Below are 19,055 nucleotides of genomic sequence, written 5' to 3' on the forward strand. Positions count from 1 at the left end.
AGATACAATGCACAGAGCTCCATAATTAACCTTAGAACGTCCTAATATCTCACAAGACATACTTTTCTGTAACTTAGGGAGTTATTCTAGACAAACATTAATACACTGACCATTGTTCTATTTGTCCTTACTTTCTACTTCTTGCATAATTTTTCTGCTGACAAATCTTGTGGCTACTGCTTAGCTCTAATCTCAGTTCTGCTGTCTCTGAGGCCTGCCTTTTGCAACTTGCCCCAAACCTTCTGATTTTAAGGATTCCTACAGGTTGTTGTGCAGCTAGATGGCCCCAGCAGGCTGTGCTGGCCCCAGCAGGATATATGCTAGTCCCAGCAGGATATATGCTAGTCCCAGCAGGATATATGCTAGCCCCAGCAGGATGTGCTGGCCCCAGCAGGCTGTGCTGGCCTGGCTGTGCTGGCCCCAGTAGTCTGTGCTAGCCCCCGCAGGGTTGCTAGCCCCAGCAGGATATATGCTAGCCCCAGCAGGATATATGCTAGCCCCAGCAGGGTTGTTGGCCCCAGCAGGATGTGCTAGCCCCAGCAGGGTTGCTAGCCCGCCTGTGCTGGCCCCAGCAGGCTGTGCTGGCCCCAGCAGAGTTGTTAACCCCAGCAGTCTGTGCTAGCCCCAGCAGGCTGTGCTGGCCCAGCTGTGCTGGCCCCAGCAGGCTGTGCTGGCCCCAGCAGGCTGTGCTAGCCCCAGCAGGCTGTGCTAGCCCCAGCAAGCTGTGCTAGCCCCTGCAGGCTGTGCTGGCCCCAGCAGACTGTGCTAGCCCCAGCAGGGTTGCTGGCCTGGCTGTGCTGGCCCCAGCAGGCTGTGCTAGCCCCAGCAGGATGTGCTGGCCCCAGCAGGCTGTGCTGGCCTGGCTGTGCTGGCCCCAGTAGTCTGTGCTAGCCCCTGCAGGGTTGCTAGCCCCAACAGGATGTGCTGGCCCTAGCAGGGTTGGTAGCCCCAGCAGGATATGCTAGCCCCAGCAGGGTTGGTAGCCCCAGCAGTCTGTGCTAGCCCCAGCAGGATATGCTAGCCCCAGCAGGCTGTGCTGGCCCGGCTGTGCCCACCGCTCCAGGGATGCTGCGGGACCCGGCAGAGCCGAGCCCAGCTGGGCTTGGGCTCCTGCCCAGCTCCTGCCTGCAGGGAGCTGAAATAAACCCAAACATCCCTGCCGGATCGGGCTGGGCTCATTAGTGTGAGTGACATGAATTAGATGAGATTTGGAGCCTGAGTTATTACTGAAATTAGAGGAAGAAATCCCCAGCCAAGCCCGGTCTCAAGTTGTGCCCGGCGTGGAACACAGTGATGCAGGAGCCATGGGCATTACTGTCAGAGGGGAGTTTTGAGCGAGCTTAGTGCTTGCTGAAGTTCTGGGGCTGCCTCTCTGCATCCCTGGAGGCAAATTCCTTCCTCTGACCCTTTTCAACAAGCTTGGCCTCCAGCCTGAACAGGTTTGGCTTGCGGAGGAGCAGACTCCCGAGGGTGCCCCATCCACCAACCCCCCCATGTGCCCGCACAGCCCGTGGGGATGGACCCCTCACCCTCCAGGGGCAAGGAAAAGCAAACCAAGCCCCGCTGCTCCTAAAATGCCATTTTCCTCCAGCACGAAGTCTGACCCTGGACCCACAGCTCAGCTCCCAGGGCTCACCACAGCGCTGGCTCCTGAGGGAAGCGCTCTGGGAAGGGGCAGTGGATGCTCCCTGTCCTGCAGGGAATGATCCAGCCTTAGCAGGGGCACAGCGGGGGAATGTGGTCCCTTACTTTGACACCTTTTGCAGAAAACTCTTGCAGGGAGCAGGGGTCTCATCCTTGTCTTGCAGAGCAGCAGTGGGGGAAGCCAAGGCTGCTCCTTGTCTGGTGACACCAGAGAAACAAGAAAGGTTGTGGTGACTTGTTCCCATCTTTCTGTCCCCCTCCTCACCTTCCTCCACACCTCAAATGACCTCCCACACACAGAATCTGTATTTTTATGGCTGTTTCCAGAGAAGTGGCACAAAGTCCAGTGTCACACAGCAGCACAGAGCTACAACACATCCCTGCAAACCCAGCACACTGGAAGCGATAAATAAACTAAATAATCTCTTTTCCTGCCTCTCTCCACGGGAAGTCACTCCTCTAATAAGTTCCCAACTCAAAATCAAGCCCTCAGAGACCTCCACAGGTAGCTTTGGGCTCCCCTCTGTTCTCCAGGAGCTCCAGGACCTGCAGCTGCCCCTGCCCCATCCCCAACCTCCTGCTCCACACTCTCCAGCCACATCTTTAATTTCTGAATTGACCCCCTGGAGAAAAATCTCTGCATGCCTATTTTTTATGTGTTTATCATGTCATTTCTTTAGAAAGATACTTGTTACAAATATATTTTTCCCCTCCTTCCCCCCAGCCCTGTCGGAGGAATCTACTTGGGTAATTTGTTGAGCGGGTTGCTGGGCCATGCATTATGCATGAGATGCAATCTTGATTTTTGCACTCCACTGTGTGCATTCAGAAACAGGAACGGCATCGTGCCCACACGCAAAATGAACATTAACAGCTCAAAAAAAAAAAAAAAAAAAACCAACAAAACAACAAAAAAACACCAAAAAAGCCCCAAAAACCACAACAAACCAGAAAAACCAAACCCAAAAAAAACAGAAAATGCCCATTTATTTAAAGGAAAATGAAAAAAACAGCCTCCACTTTTTCAAGCTGTTCTTTCTGGGGTTGCTCAAAGCAGTCAAGTTGTTCCCATGTAAGCTCTGCTGGGGAGTACCTGGGCTCAGAGCTGCTGGGTGGGACAGCAATGATGGTGCTGCAGCATCCAGGGCCTGGCTGGATGGGGCTTGGGGTCCTGGGCTGATGGAAAGTGTCCCTGCCATGGCAGGGGGTGGAACGAGAAGGGCTTTAAGATCCCTTCCACCCCTAATCACTTCCTGCTGCCAGAGACAAACAAACCCTGCCTCAGCCACTCCTGGTCCCGTGCCTTGTGCTGCAACAGCTTTTGGAACATGGCACGGGGCCAAACATTTTGGGTCAAACTCCAAAGGCCACCACTCACCCAAGCTTTTTGCCAGGTGTGCCCTTGTTAATCCACCACACCCCCACTCCCCCCTTCGCCTTCTCCTGGCAGGGCTGGAAGCAGATGGCTCGGGGACACGGTGGGAGGTGGTGACACCGCAGGTGACACGAGTGAGGGTACAGGCTGCTAAGTGTCAGGTTAGACAGAAAGCAGAAACACAGACACAAAAAAAAAACCCCAAAAACAGATGCAGAAGATTCCCAGCCCATCAACCCCCCCCCCCAGCTCTCTGCCCTGCAGCATTTCATGCTTGGAGGCCACGAGTACTTCAGAGCAATCACATGTGTGGCTCATTTTAAAGTCCATTTAAAATCCAGCTGTGACAGTGGTGTCCTTACCAACCTCTGCTGGGGCACCTCTGTCACCTGCAGCCACCCAGGGTGGGACACAGCCAGCACGGGCCACGCTGCTCCCCTGGCCACAGCTTGGAACATCTGCAGGAGAAAACAGGACAAGAAACCACGTCTGATCATCCCAAAAGCATGAGCAGTGGAAAAGAATCAGATAGTGGCCCCTGAGAAGGAACTGAGAAGGGAAAAAAAAGTCAAAAATGAGTAAGAGGGAGAGAGAGGACAGGTGGAAAGGAAAAAGGAACAGGATAAATTGGGGACCAAGATATAAAGCCAATTATTTTTGATTCTTTGGCTTAGGGGCTAATTTATTACAGCAGTAAATCATGCATAGGACAGGTAATACAGCAGCCAGAGCATGGACATTATTTAGACAGTGTGATCACGGCATTAGCACTCAGAAAAGTGGAAAAATTTAAATTTTAACTGCCTCCAGGCCACATCTCACCCTTTACAGTCTCCTCTTGGCTCAGCATGAAGAAATATGGTATTTTCCCAGAACCAGGGACTCCACGTGGAGCCAGAAGGGTTTTGTGGGAAAGCACAGGGCTGGGTTCCCTCCCATCCCATCCCATCCCATCCCATCCCATCCTCATCCCATCCCATCCCATCCCATCCTCATCCCATCCCAATCCCATCCCATCCCATCCCAATCCCAATCCCATCCCAATCCCAATCCCATCCCAATCCCATCCCAATCCCATCCCATCCCAATCTCATCCCATCCCAATCCCATCCCAATCTCATCCCATCCCAATCCCATCCCATCCCATCCCAATCCCATCCCATCCCATCCCAATCCCAATCCCATCCCAATCCCAATCCCATCCCATCCCATCCCAATCCCATCCCATCCCAATCTCATCCCAATCCCATCCCATCCCATCCCAATCCCATCCCAATCCCATCCCATCCCATCCCATCCCATCCCATCCCATCCCAATCCCATCCCATCCCATCCCAATCCCAATCCCATCCCAATCCCAATCCCATCCCATCCCATCCCAATCCCATCCCATCCCAATCTCATCCCAATCCCATCCCATCCCATCCCAATCCCATCCCAATCCCAATCTCATCCCATCCCATCCCAGTCCCATCCCAATCCCATCCCATCCCAATCCCATCCCAATCCCATCCCATCCCAGTCCCATCCCAATCCCATCCCATCCCAATCCCATCCCAATCCCATCCCAATCCCATCCCAATCCCATCCCAATCCCATCCCATCCCAATCCCATCCCATCCCAGGGCTGGGCTCGGGATGCAGCCCCACGTCCTCCTCCTCTGCACCGTGCTGGTGCCAGGGATGTGCCCAGGCACCCTGGCAGCCACCGGGGCAGAGCTAAGGAGGTAAAAAGCCCGAAAGGGCTCAGCGAGCTGGAGTGTGTCCCTCGGGCAGGGATGCGAGAGCTTCCGCCGCGATTCCAGGGGCAATTTGGGCTGTGGGAAGGAAGGAGGCGAGGCTGAGCCTCTCATCACACCTCCCAGCGTGGCTTGGCTGACAGGGAAGCATCTTTGTGTTATCTAAAGGTGGTGCCTTTATAAAGAAACTTCTTAGGGTTCGAGGAAGCGAGGTGGCTCTTCTGAGACCCCGGGAACTGCGGGGGCAGCCCCATCCCCGCATCCCGGGAGAGGCGCACTGGAGCAGCGCTTTGTGAAGGCTTTGTTCCCACTCCTGGGGGTGGCAGGACTCACAGATCTCGCCCTGAGCCTGTGCCTGGCTCTCTGCACCACTTTTTGAGGCGTTCACCCCGCGCCCTCCCGGCCCGGCTGGTGCGAGCATCCCTGTCCGAGGCACAGGCAGGGCTCGGACCGCGGGCTCGGCGCTGCCCCTCGGGGAGCGAGGGATGGTGGCAGCCTTGAAAAATGATGTCAAAGACGCCAAAATCCCCAACGTGCCTCCCCTCGAGCCGCCGCAGCAAGCCGCGCTTTCCCCGGCAGCGGGTAGTGCGGGGTTGAATCTCTCCACGGTGCGGCTGCGGACGGCAGGGAAAGCAAAGCTCTGCGCTTCCCCCGAGCGCAGCCCGAGCCTGTTTGCTCTGATTTCACCTGCTGGGCATGCACAGGGCTTTGCTGGGCAAAGCGACACCACCCCCGGCAGCTGGTCCCTGCTTTTGCTGCCCCCGGGCACGGAGCAGCTCCACGTCTCCGAATGGAGAGAGATGCCCGTTCCCGCACAGCCCGGGCCGGCTCCGACAGCCCCCACCGACATTCGGCCTGCCTCGAGCCACGGCAGCATGTTTTTCTTCTTGTAGATGGGAATATATTTAGGAAATGTGTTTACTTCTATCCTGTAAAAGCACAATAAACTTATCTCCAGACATTGCATCAAAGAAACATCGTGATTTTAAAAGCTACTTTGTTCAAAAACTCCTCCAGGCAGGAAAGATTAAAAAAAAACTAGCAAGGTAGTGGTGGCTAAGGAAAAACAGAACCATGCTGTTGTAATTTCACTGTCCCTAACAGAGCAATGCACACAGGCCACATGTGGGATGATAAGTTAAAATAACTTGGAGAAAGCTATTAATTTCTAACAATGGCAAGCACGGACAGCAGAGGTGTTTTAAAGCACTGTTCAAGTTATTGAGCCCAGCAGATGCCACACAGGCACTTTGAAACCTCAGGTGGCTGGAAATGCAGCACAGATTGTCTGTGTTTGATATTCCACTCCCATCTCACTCCATCACCATCAGTAGATTTCAGGATAACTGGGGCCAGCATTGATGGGGGCCTGATTGGTTTGTGTTGGGCCCAAAACCTGACATTTCTACCTCTTCTGTGGGAAAAATGTGACTTTAAGCAGAAACAGGGCTAACTTCCACCCCAAAGCCAATCTGCCTGATGGAATTCAGGCTGCAGAGCAGGAAGGATATTTGTATTTCCACCTGCCTGAGTGCAGGATTGCACCCACCCGCTCCTTGATTGTTTTTAGTTACAGCTGATGATAATGCAGAGAGAAAGATCCATATGAAGTGTGTTGGCCTGGTAACCTCCTGAAAACTGCAGAACTTGCACTGAGTTGTGACAGGGGGAGACTGAGAAACAGCATGAACATTTAGTGCAGCCAGAGCAGCTCTCTGATGATCTGCTCCCCATGGGCCCTGGGGTCTCTGTGCTGGGCTGCTTTTCCTGATTGCTCAGGAGGGATTTTGCAGCTGCTGCTGGAGTTTGTCAGCAGTGACAAACTGCTGGGAGACCCAGAGCATGATCCCCTCCATGATCTCCTGCATGGATGGGAGCACCCTGGACCTTCTCTTCCCTGGGCGGGTGGGCAGGCCCTGGCACAGGTGCCCAGAGCAGCTGTGGCTGCTCCTGGATCCCTGGCAGTGCCCAAGGCCAGGCTGGACAGGGCTTGGAGCAGCCTGGGACAGTGGGAGGTGTCCCTGCCCATGGCAGGGGGTGCAATGAGGTGGGATTTAAGATCCCTTCCAACCCAAACCATTCAAATATTGTATGGCCTAAGTTCACCCTCTGCCTTTCAGAGGGGCTGGGCCACCCCCTGCTGCAGCAGTGGCCACCCTTGGCACTGTATGGCCACCACCTTGGGGACCGTGTGGTGCCACCCTTGCTGCAGCTCCTCCACCACAGATACAACCTTCATTCCCACTTGACTTGTGTCAGGGTCTGTCCGAAAATCCCTCATGTTTGCCTCACGACTGCCTCCAAGGACTGAGACCCTAGACCCTGAAAGTAGCTCTAGCCTGGCTGAGGTGGAAAATCTGCCAAGCCTTAAGGACTGGTATGCAATGCCATGGGAACTCAGTGCAAGAACAATGGACTGGTCATGGTGGACTGAGCCCTAATCAGTTCGTCCTGTACCCTCGGTCCTGTACTCTTGGTCCTGCACTGACGCAATGGTTACAACTGGTTCCCAAAACAACGAGTCCACATCCACCGTGTAGCCAGGAGAGCTGCTGCTTTGGCCAGATGCCACCCGCTTTGAGGAACCCCATAAAAGACTGAAGGAGTTTTGAGGACTTGGTCCAGACCCCACCTGGAGAAGACAGCCTATGAGCATCTCGTCAAGCTCCGAGGGCCTCGTCTCTTCAGACTGGTAGCTATAATCCCCTTCCCCTCTTTCTCTATCTTTCACTCTATCTCTTTATTTCTCTCCCACTATCGCAGTTGTTGGCACTAAATAAAAGTGCATTTTTGTTTAAGCAAAGTGTTGTGTCCCCTGCTGTGTCTTTTGTGCTTTGAGATCTCCAAAAAGAACCTATCAGGGACCCTGCATGCATTTGCAGACCCTGACAACTTGGTATTTCTAGAAAATAGAATTTTACCAGAAACTGGGCTTTTCTCCTCAAAGCCAAGAGCAAAGGGCCCCTATGTTGTGAGGGCAAGAGCACACATCCAAAAATGAACCAGTCCAAACCCAAAGTTTTGCAGCTGCACTGATTACAGGTGGGGGCCTGCTGAGCCCACCAAACCCCTGACCTTTGCAGGGCACGTGGCTGGGGGAGCCTCTCAGAAGCCTGGCTTGGCTCCATCCCCAGGGACCACTCACCTGGCTGAGGGCAGTAGGGTTTGGCTCAGGAGACCAGAGTGGTGTGGTGTCCATTAAAGGTTTTATTAGCACGGGCTCGTGTGGCTCACCAGTGCCAGTAAACCCCTCATACCACACCACTCACTGCTCTGTAGGTGCCACATCACTCTTCTGTAAAATACTTCATAAAGCAGTTTAAATTTTTCTGCTGTCTTTTTTCCCCTTGGCCATAAACCCAGGCTGGGTTTAACAGCTGAGAGCTCAGCTGTGCAGAGCTGGCTGGGACAGGGAAGCCATCCTCACCTTTTCACTTGTTCCATGGTCTTAAATTTTTTTTCTTAGCTGGGAAAGCATGAAATGGAGTAAAAGAATGCAATGTGTAAAATACAGCATCCAAAGCGATCCTGCCATTTCTCCTGAGCCCCATGGTGAATATTGATACTCGGGGTTTGGGGCTGGTATTTTGGCAAGTTTTCACAGAATAAGGCAGAGGGTGCTCAGGCAGACTTGGTTTTTCAATCTATTTTAACTGAAGACTGCAAAGGACAGATTTGAACACAAGGACAGGTAGAAAGAGGAGGACTAGTCTCCTGCAGTGATAGGAACTGTTTTCAAAATAGGGAATCACTCAAAGCAACCCTCAAACCCAGCCCAGTGCTGGGAGCACATGGTCCAGCTGACTGCTTCCCAGCTTTCCACAGTGGGCACTTAATTTTTGGAGAATCTGGGCATGAGGAACCAAAAACCCAGCATAAGGTCAGTCAGAGCAAATCTGGCTTGTTCTTGAGGGACGAGGAATTAACTGACATTTGGACAAAATATGTTCACTTCAGCTCAAACCTCAGCCAGGATGGTTTTCTGTTGGTGTGGGAAAAGATTAACATTTGGTCTCTCCTAAATCTCTAGGAAAGGGGAAGCTGCACAGAGCTGGCAATGAAGATGAATCCTTTCCAAAAATTCAGTTTTAAAACATTTCCTTGTTGTAAACACTTCCTTGGTTTTTTTTTTTTCCTTTGTCACTTCAGGAGTTGACACAGTTGAGAGAGCAGAGAAATTAAACTGTGCAGGATTGCTTCCTGCATTGATAGATTTGGATTCTCATTCATGCAGATACTTAGGGGGAAAAAAAAAGTTTAAAAAATCACTGGGATCTCTCTTTGCTCAGAAATCTGTATTCCATTAACTCTGACATAAGGCACAAAGTAAACCAGGAGAAAGAGAAACTCACCCCAGTGGGTGGCTGGAAAACAGAGGCAGAGCCCGTTAGCATTCTCTGTGTGCGCAGGGAGCAGAGGGCTTGGGCACACAAAAAGTGATCCTGATGGGAGGAACAGCTAATCCCTCCTTGTAGCAGCAGTAAAAGCCTATGGCCAAGAGAGTCTGCATGGATTTGGTAGCAGAGATAAGAGGGAGCCAAATTCCAGTGATCATCCCCTTCCTGCAGCTGATTAGCAGCTGCACTCCAAGCTGGAGAACACACACCCCAAAAACCTCTGAGTGGAGATCCTGAGCACAGACACCTGGGAGAGAGCTGGGGAGCAGCAGAGGCACAAAAATCCCATTTTCAGGGACTAAAGTTTGGTTCTGTCCTTCAGGGGGCAGACACAGGAGGAAAGTGGAGCAGGGTCCATCCCTGCCTGGTGAAGAATTGGCTCCTGAACTCCTCAGGGAGCTGGAGAGCCCAAGAGGGGTTGCAGGAGCACCCCAGGAACCTTCCAGCCAACCCTGCTCCACCCTAAACCCCAGCAACACTGGCACTGGGAGCTGCCTGTGCTGGATTCCAGTTGTAAATAATTTTAAAGCTAAGGCTTTGAAGGTACCAGCTTGCACAAGTGCAGGTGGGTTGTTAACATACATTAATTTTCCAGAGAAGCTGAGGCTGCCACTGGATCCCTGGAGGTGTCCATAGCCAAATTGGGTGGGGCTTGGAGCAACCTGGGATAGGGGAAGGTGTCCTTTCCAAGGCAGGGGATTGGAATGGGGTGAGCTTTAAGGTCCTTCCAACCCAAACCGCTCTGGGATTGATGAAAATAAATTTAGGACAACTTTGTCAAACTGGGATGAAATCCAGAAGAGCCCTTCAGATGGGCGTCCATACAGGTAGAGACTTATCACATCAGCCTGTTTCCTAAAAACATTTGCCTGCAAAGGATCCCTTAAAAAGTAACATTTGCCCAGGCCCTGCAGAGCACACCTTCCCTGCTAACAAATCCCTTTAATGCACAGCACGTCAGGCCTGTGGCACTTCAAGGGAATTCTGCATGGGGGTGAATTTCACCAGGAGAGAAAGGAGGGAGAAATACTCCAAATCCCAGAAAGGCTCCCTCAGCCCCAGCAGCCCTTGTGGGAACCCTGTCAGAGCCCAGCCAAAAAGTAAAACCTTCACACAAGCCAAATGGCAGAGTTTGAATGGTCCACACAGGCAGAGGTGATTATGTGGTGCAGGCATGGATCCTTCCAGCTGGAGGTATTTTAAACACACAGGAAATAATGTCAGAATCATAGGACTGCAATCTTTAAATTATATTCAAAAAAGATGCTCAAAGCATATATCATTGAATTATGAGCAGCTTTGGCAGCTTTATTGATGATGTTGAATCTGGTTGACAGATGCATTTACACTGCATAAGCATTCGAGATGCAAGAGTAATTGCTTATTAGTCTTGTTGTGAGGCAAAACACCAGATTGAAATAAATAGGAGCTCATGAACACAATTTTGCTGCCTCTTTGATTATTTTTTCAAGCTAACCATCTGCTAAGCATCTGGGATTCTTAGAATCCAAGATCCATAGCCCCCACACAGGTGGGAATTAAAAAATACAAATAGAAGGAGCTTAAGAACCCAAACAAACTATAATATGAAATTGTCCAAAATGACTGGGGAGGTTCTTTCACAGCTTGAATACAAATGTGAGGAGTTTGGTTCTTACAGGATACATGGAGTAGATGCTGCACTGGTGCCCCTCAACTCAGTCCAGGGCCAAAAAATGCTCTGTAGTGACCCCAGGGAGGGGTGTAGGGACCCCAGAGATCAACTTAGCAGGACACTCAGCACAGGGGTCTTCTTCACAAATGAGACACAGTGGGACAATACAAGCTCCCTTGAGGCCTCCAGGGAAACCTCCAGGACTGTCTGGGGCTGCTTGCAAGATTTTTGGTAACATTGTAAGACTTCGGCTTCTCTGTCCCATGCTACTAGGTTTTTAAGCTTCCATCCAAATATAAAGAAAATATAAACACGGAAAGAGAGAAAACACAAACATGGGAATGACAAAAAGAAACAGCGTAGCAAAGAGGGAAAAAAACAAAAAGAAAGAAAAGTGCTGCCAGTGAGGAGCAGCTGCTGTACCTCCTCAGCACTTTGCTCCAGTGGCTCCTTTCCTCTGCCCAGCAGTGCTGGGTGCCCACACACCATCCATGGGGACAGATCCAGCCCTTCCCACCCTCTGCCCATCCCTGATCCCTGGCCCTCACAGATTCCCTGTTCCTGTCCCCATGGGGTCGGTGTCAGCTCTGCCACAGGCAGAGGACAAGGACAAATCTCCACGAGGACAAAGCCAGGAGCCAGAGTGAAGTTTGCTGCAGGGTTTATTGCAGCCTGTGGGATGGCAGCTTTGATAAGAACATAAAATTGATATTTGAATTTTCCCCAGCTGCCAATGCACTTGGTGCTGAGAACACGAGTTAATAAAAACAGCCAGTTAAATAACTGTCAAACTCAGGCAAATACCCATAAAGCAAATGTTCTTTTAAAAAACCAAATTAGACATGCATTTTCCTCCATGAAAAAGGGCAATTAGAGAAGCTTTATAACTAATATTTGGTTTTGGTTCTAAAATATTAAGGATCTTTCCTAAACACAGCACAGTGAAGGGTTTCAATTAATCTCCTTTGAACACACACATTCAGGTGGCTAAAAAGGAAAAAAAAGAAGAAAGAATGATTTGTGCATCAAGATCTGTCATCTCCAAGAAGCTGTAAACAGAATCTTAGAGAGCAGAGTTTGTGTGACAAATTTGAGATTAGGCGGATTCTGATCTAAAAATTAACTTGCTTATCAGAGAAATAATATTAGAGTAAAATAAATTAGAATCTCTACTGAAGACTCTAAAAGTAATTTTTAAAATTAATTAGAATCAAAAAGATGGATCTCAAAGGATAGGACAACTCTAATTTAGACAGACGGTAATTAATTCCTTATTTCAGAAATTCATTAACAGGCTGTAAGAGCAAATCATTCCTTTGCTGGAGTTAAGCTCCAGAGGGAAAGATTCATCTGGAAAGGGGCTGTGGGAACTCCCCTGCTGCTGGAGGGCAGGGGAGCCTCTCTGGCAGCAGCTTGGGCGGAGGAGGGTCACTGGGGTTTATTTGGGGTGGAGGGTTTGGACCCACAGCTGCTCACACTTCAAGCACAGATGCTCAGCTGAACCACAGCTCTCACAAGGCTTGGTGGGTGGGGGGAACAAATAAACCACTAAATGTTGCTTTTATTTGCCATTAAAGATGATATGATGTGTCCCCCACTCCCTGTCTCGCTTGGGGCAGCAGCTCCCCCACCTTCCCCTCCACCAAGCCCCTGGCAGACCCACCACAGTCCTCAGAGCCTGGTGTGGGGACAAAACCTAAAGATTTGGGGAATTTCACCTCAAAACTCTGTCATGCAACAGCAGGGAGCCGATCTCAGAGCAGACGTGTCCCCTTTTCCTCTGCTCCCATCTTGATCTGAGGAACCTCTCCCCCAGCCCTAAAATCCCAACACCCCACCACTTCCCAGGGCAGCATCCACAAGGAAAACAACGGGTGTGAGTTTGCCCTGGCACTGGGGACGTGCCTGGTGTGCTGCCATCCCCCAGAGCGTTCCCACTGCCACTCCACACCCTTGGAGAGGCCAAAGCTGCCCTGGCCGTGCCAGCCCTGCCTGGCAGCTGCATCCCGCCGATAACTTGGATAAGCTTGGAGCTTATCCTCGGAGCCGGAGGGCTCGTCAAGGGGAGGATAAGCCATGCAGGAATCTGCAGCCTGGACCCAGCTGGAGAGGAGCCCAAAATGAAATCCTTATCTGAAAAGAGCTGGGCTCTGGATCTGGATGCGAGGAGCGTCTTGCGGCCTTCCCATCTGCAGCCCCGGCCCCGGGGCTGAGCGAGGTGGCAGGGAGAGAGCCAGGAATGTGGATTTATTCCTTTGGACTCAGGGCTGCCACATGCCTCCTGGCACTGGTGGTCCTGGACTGGGCTGGTTTCTTGGCCTGTGACCATTTCCCACTTGGAGGAACCCTGGTGACCCGTGCAGGGGCTTGACAGACGGCTCCCAGCTCTTCATCCAGGAATGAAGGAGGCTGGAATACAACAGGATTAGCTCCTGCTGGCCTCAAACCAACCTCCCTCCAAGGGGAGCAGCAGCTTCTAGAGGGGCAGACAGGTCACCTGGCAGCAGGATTCACCATCTGGGACCAGGGAGGAGCCACACAGCCGGACACAGAGCAAAATCAGATCCCGCTCACAATTGCTCAACATTTTGCTCACAATTCTCTCCTTAAGGGCATGTTCCCTGCCCCTCACCATGGTTCTTTCAAGCCCAGTTTTAGTTCACATAAACAGAGGTAAGTGTCTGCAGTTTCTTTTTGCCTAAGTCACAAGTCAGCCTAAACATAATTTGTTGGAGAAGGGAGTTGCTCCGGGTTGCTGAGCTCTCAGCTCTGAGCCCCAGGGGCTCCAGAAAACAAAGACAATTAGTTGCTACCTCTGAAAAATTAATTTAAGTGACAGACTGTGAAGCTGCCAAAAACTAACAAGCATGTGAAAACTGACTTAAAAAAAATTATAGCAGTCTGTCTGTTTCTCTTTTTTTCTCAGGAAGAGCCACTGCTCCCTTGAAAGTCATTGCTCAAAGCAAAAAAAAAAAACCCAAAAACCAAAACAAAACAAAAACCACAAAAAAACCCCAAACCAAACTACAGATTAAGAAAAGGAAAGTCAAGAAAAGATCTCTTTTCTCCCACATTTTGTCTCTGAAGTTTCCTGGGATGTTTTATCTGGAGGCAGGCACACTGGCACAGACTGGCGAGGATGTAAAACTGATACAAAGCACAGAAATGAGAAGGTTTTGGGGACAGGTGGGACGCTCCCATCTGCACAGCACTAGGTGTTTGGAGCAAGGTCTGTGTGCTGGAGAACTTCTTTTCCTTTCCAGTGGCATTAACAGGTAAAAACCCTCACATTATCTTCCTGACAAACCTTGTAGCTGTAGCAAGCCAGAGCTGCAGGAACTGCCCTGATGCAGCCATGATGGTGAAGTCCTTCTGCAGAACGACAAAAAGAAACAGCATAGCAAAGAGGGGAAAAAAAAAAAAAACCAACAAAAAGAAAGAAAAGTGCTGCCAGTGAGGAGAGGCTGCTGTACCTCCTCAGCACTTTGCTCCAGTGGCTCCTTTCCTCTGCCCAGCAGTGCTGGGTGCCCACACACCATCCATGGGGACGGATCCAGCCCTTCCCACCCTCTGCCCATCCCTGATCCCTGGCCCTCACAGATTCCCTGTTCCTGTCCCCATGGGGTCAGTGTCAGCCCAAGCTGGCAACCTGGGGTGTATCTTGGCACCTCAAAATGCCCACTGCTGCTTCCATCACCTGGGTCCTTCCCAGCTCCCAGGGGGGCAGGGGACCCCCAGAACGTGCTCCAGCTGGCAGAGGTGGATGGAACAGCAGCTGTGACTCCCGGGGGAGGTTTCCAAAAGAACTGAGGGAGTTGTTGGGTTCTGCTGTTGTTCAGGTGCCAGAGACACTCAGGGCATGGTGTGACACTGACAGTGCAGGGCTGGCTGGGAGGTCACCCCTCCACCATGCCAGCTGCAGCAGAGCCATTCATGTCCAAAACACACCTCCACCTGTCAGACAGTGTGCTTTAAACAAGATCTGTGCCATAGATTTAGAGTTTATATTTAACTTTTAACCTCTCCCGATGCCCACCCTGCCTCTGTGGCACCTCAGCACCTGATGCACTGAGCAGGGTTGGGGCTGCCATGGCAATTTCCTCCTCTTCCTCCTCCCACCAGCTTATTCACTCCATTTTCTGCCTAACAAGCCCTTGAAGGTGGTGTTGTGGGCAGCTGCCTTCACAGCCCAATGAACCCAGCACTGCCTGGTCACGTTGTCTCATTCACCGACTGTGACAAATGCCTGGCACTTGTTTGGTTTCTGTCATTATAACCCAAGGACATTAAATTTACATCAACCTGACAATGAGAGCAGGGCTCGGGACATGAAATGTTGTCTCCAGAGAGAGAAGAGGACAGGCATCCCTTGGAATACACAATGTGGGTGCGGGGTTCTGCTTTTCCTCTTCACCATCTCCCAGGCTGAGCACAAACAGTTTGGTTTTTCCAGGAGAGTAACCTGGAGGTGTGGGCAGAGGTGGCAGAAGACATGGTGCTGGGGATGCCTCTCCCTCTCTCAGGTACCTTTCAAGCCTGCATGCCCCACAGTCCAGGGCACCATCCCCTGGCTGCCTCCATGCCACATCCCTGGTGACCAAAGGCACATCTGGACTCTGTCCCTCATTTCCTTTCCTACCCCTGTGACTCCCTGTCCACTTCCCCATCTGGGGCAAACCTCAGTCCAAGCTGAGGAGCTGCAGGTGGTTGGTCCCTACTGTAAATGCAGGTGAACCCAGTGGGAAGAAATGCTGATGTCTGACTCCAGTTCAGAAGGCTGAGTGATTTCTTTATTAGACCTATACTATAATACATTAATATACTATTTAAAGGAGATACTAAAACTACAAACCTACTTGTTCTAACTACCAAATCTAACTAACTCCCAACTCGTGGCCCTCTCTGAGAGTGCAGCCACAGGTGTGTTGGATTGGCCATCAGCTCAAACAATCCTCACCAGAATCCAACCAAGCAATCACCCCAGGTAAACAATTCTCCAAACACATTCCACATGGGAAAAACAAGGAGCAGAAATAGAAATTGTTTTCTCTTTCTTCTCTCTGTGCTCCTCCATGAAAAAATCCTGAGAGAGAGAAGAATGTGCCTGCCACAGGTCCCTGTCCACTGTGGCCACATCCAGCACCCCCTGCTCCCTTCAGCAATCCCCAGGTGCCTGCTCAGCTGCCTCCTAATCCTCAGGAGGCCTCAGCATCTCTGTATTGACACCAAAAAGCAGTTCCACTGGAATGTAAGCTCATTATCTCACCAAAGAGCGTGCTCAGTGTCTCTTATCCCATTACCAAACAAGAAGAACTTCCATTCTTTTCACCTACCAGAAAGAAATTTTTTTTTTGTGTGTGTGTTTATGGCTTTGTTACCCAAATACCTCCCTCCCACCCACATTTCCCTGATTGCTGATAAACATGAAAATCCATTCCCCTCCTAGCAAGGGGAACAGGGAATCTTTTATCCTCCCCTGATAAACAGTAATAAGCTTCTTATCCTCTTACCAAAAACCGAGAGCGTTGCAAATCCTGTATCAGGCACACTAGGGTTAGGGTTGTTTGCATTACGTGGAGGGATTTTGTAAAGTGGTAAATAAAAGGCATATCATTTTGTTCTTTTATCTGAAGCTTCCTTCTAGGAGGGAAGGCAGAGCTGTTTAGAAGTACATTTAATTGGGTATTATTCAGTATCAGGTTGAGGCAAGTTCTCCTGTCTCCCACAAAGAACTTCTGCACTAATTTGATCCTACTCGTGGATGAAAGGTCATTGTGCTGACTAGGAAGTTAAGTAAACAAAATTAGCATCTGATTTAAGAGACTTCTTATTCCCTCTGGTGTAAATTAGTGTAAAAATTAGCAAGACTTTCCGTTGCTTCTGTTTTCTGCATTTGAAATGCATCAGTTGCCTGAATTTAATGGTGTGGAGGCTTATTATTTCTTTATCTATGGAAGTGCATACAGATGGGTGGGGAGATGGAAGGGGCTGTCAGCTTCAGCATCAAAGGCATTCAAGGTCAGCAAAAGTGACACAGAAGAGCTCCCAGCAGCTCTGACACCTGGACACTGAAGGAGCCACAAGAACTCACAGATGGGAAAAGATTTTCGAAAGGCAAAGTGGGCTTTAGCTGTGAAATTCAGCACCACACAAAAACCACCATCACTACAGAGGATACAGGGAGCTTCATGCAAAGGTTTGATTTTTTAAAAAATTGAAATAAAAAATAGCCTCTCAAGTGTTCTTTCAAATCTGAGAACTTTCTAGAGATCAGAAAAAAACCCAGGTACTGCTTGGGATTACAGTAAAAAATCCCAACAAATGTTCCAGAAGCTGGTTCCTGATAAGTTGCTCGTTAAAAACCTTTAAAGTTTATCCAAAACATCTGTTCTTGATTATTGCTGCCCATTCTAACAACTAACCTGATGCTACTGCAGCTTTCCCTGATGAGCTTAACTTGTTACTGCACTCCTGAAAACACACAGGGACAAAAGGATGTAAAAGGTAAAATACACATTGGAAAAAGGCAAAAACACATTGGAAAATAGCCTCATAGAAGGAAGGTGATGGAGGAATGTTTTTCTATCTTGCTGGGCAAAATGCTCCTCCAGAGGAGGAGTTGGACTGGCAGAAAGGGAGCACCTGAGCTGTGCTATCTTCCAACGTAAGCGTGGCAGAGATTTTTCTAATCACCCCTTCTCTGGTGTAAGGACTCTTCCCAGCGTGCCACAGATTGCATTGCAGCTGCAGCTGGGAGGGATGAAGGCATCTGTTGAATTGGAAGGTCAGAAAGAAAGCCCAGGAGGGAGATTTTTGGGAGTCTCTTTGACAGAAATCCTGTAACGGAGGGAGCTGGAACTTTGGGGTCCCACAGGTACAGAATATCTCTCCTAAGATGTTCTTGCTTGGAAAAGAGCTGAAGGAAAAAAACCAAAAAAGCAAAACCAACCCCAAAAAAACCTCCCCAAAAGAGGATTGGCTTCAGATATTGGCCAGAGATGCTGGAAATTTTGTCATTTTTTTTCCACTAGCACCTGAAGCTCTGCAGAGACCCACTGGAGTCCCAGTGCACTGACCCCAGAGAAAGGTGTCTGCCTGCAGCCCAGGACAGGAATGATGCTCTGACCCCACCATAAGCCTCCCCAAGGACAAGCAAAGGGGGCAAAACCAGCTCTCCTAGAGAGCCTCTTGAGCTGAGGGTTACACTGGTCTCTGGTGAGGTCCCACCATAGCATTTTTAATCTTACACACTGCAAATTTGCCTGTTGATTTTTCCACTGCTCAGATCAAACATATTTCCACTTTAATTGGTAAAACTCACATCCCCAGACCCCAAAGAGAGGTGCAGCATTTGCAACCACGCTCATCATTTTGAGTCTGCAATTGCTTGTTAAACCAAAAAGATGTGGAACTGAGAGCAATATGTTAAACTTAATGACATGAATATTAATTCCCTGAAGAGTTATGGAATATATCTATTTCACCAGCTCAGGAAAGGTAACACCCCTCCAGCCCCATAAGAGAAAGGCAGGTACTGAAGTAATAGTTTGCATTTCTCACTAATTCAGTTAAAATCATGAGCAGGAATGCTGGGTTTCTGGCTAAGAGAGCAGATATTGCACTGAGCATGGAGGGCTGGCTCCAGCAGAGGTTTGGGACCTCCCCGTTCTGGCTGGGCACAGCAGGGAAGGACCACTGCCCTCGCTAAAGAGGGCAGTTCAGAGACAGCCCCTCTGCTGGAATCCCCACTGTGAGAGCTGTCAGGAATCACACCCACACTCAGGCCTGAGTGCCCAGATCTGCCTTGTGTGTCAGCAGCTCCTTCTCCCCGGGCTCCTTCCCTGCACAAGCACACCAGTTCTTCCAGGAGAACTCCACTGTGAACTTTCCCACTCTGATTACAGAGGCAACACTTGGTGGGAACACCAATTTTGCCCAGTCTTGTTATCTGTGGTATAAAAATGCCAGCTTCCTCAGAGACTGAAATAAATAAACCCCCCAGGCCATGGGGTTCAGACACCTCTAGATGCAGCTGACAGCTGAGCAGGGCTTTCAGGAAATAACCTGAAGGAAGTGGGATCTGCAGTCCTCCCAAGCCATCCCTGAAGGATGTGTTCCTACATAGGACCCTACATCCACAGTCATCAGTCAAATAATTTCAGGCACTGAAATATTAGAAAATTTGTCTTTGCCCATGGGGAGAACAGTAACCTTGCAGCTGGAATATTTTCTCCTGTTGCCCAGCT

The sequence above is a fragment of the Anomalospiza imberbis genome, chromosome 21, assembly GCF_031753505.1.
Source record: "Anomalospiza imberbis isolate Cuckoo-Finch-1a 21T00152 chromosome 21, ASM3175350v1, whole genome shotgun sequence".
Lineage (NCBI taxonomy): Eukaryota > Metazoa > Chordata > Aves > Passeriformes > Viduidae > Anomalospiza > Anomalospiza imberbis.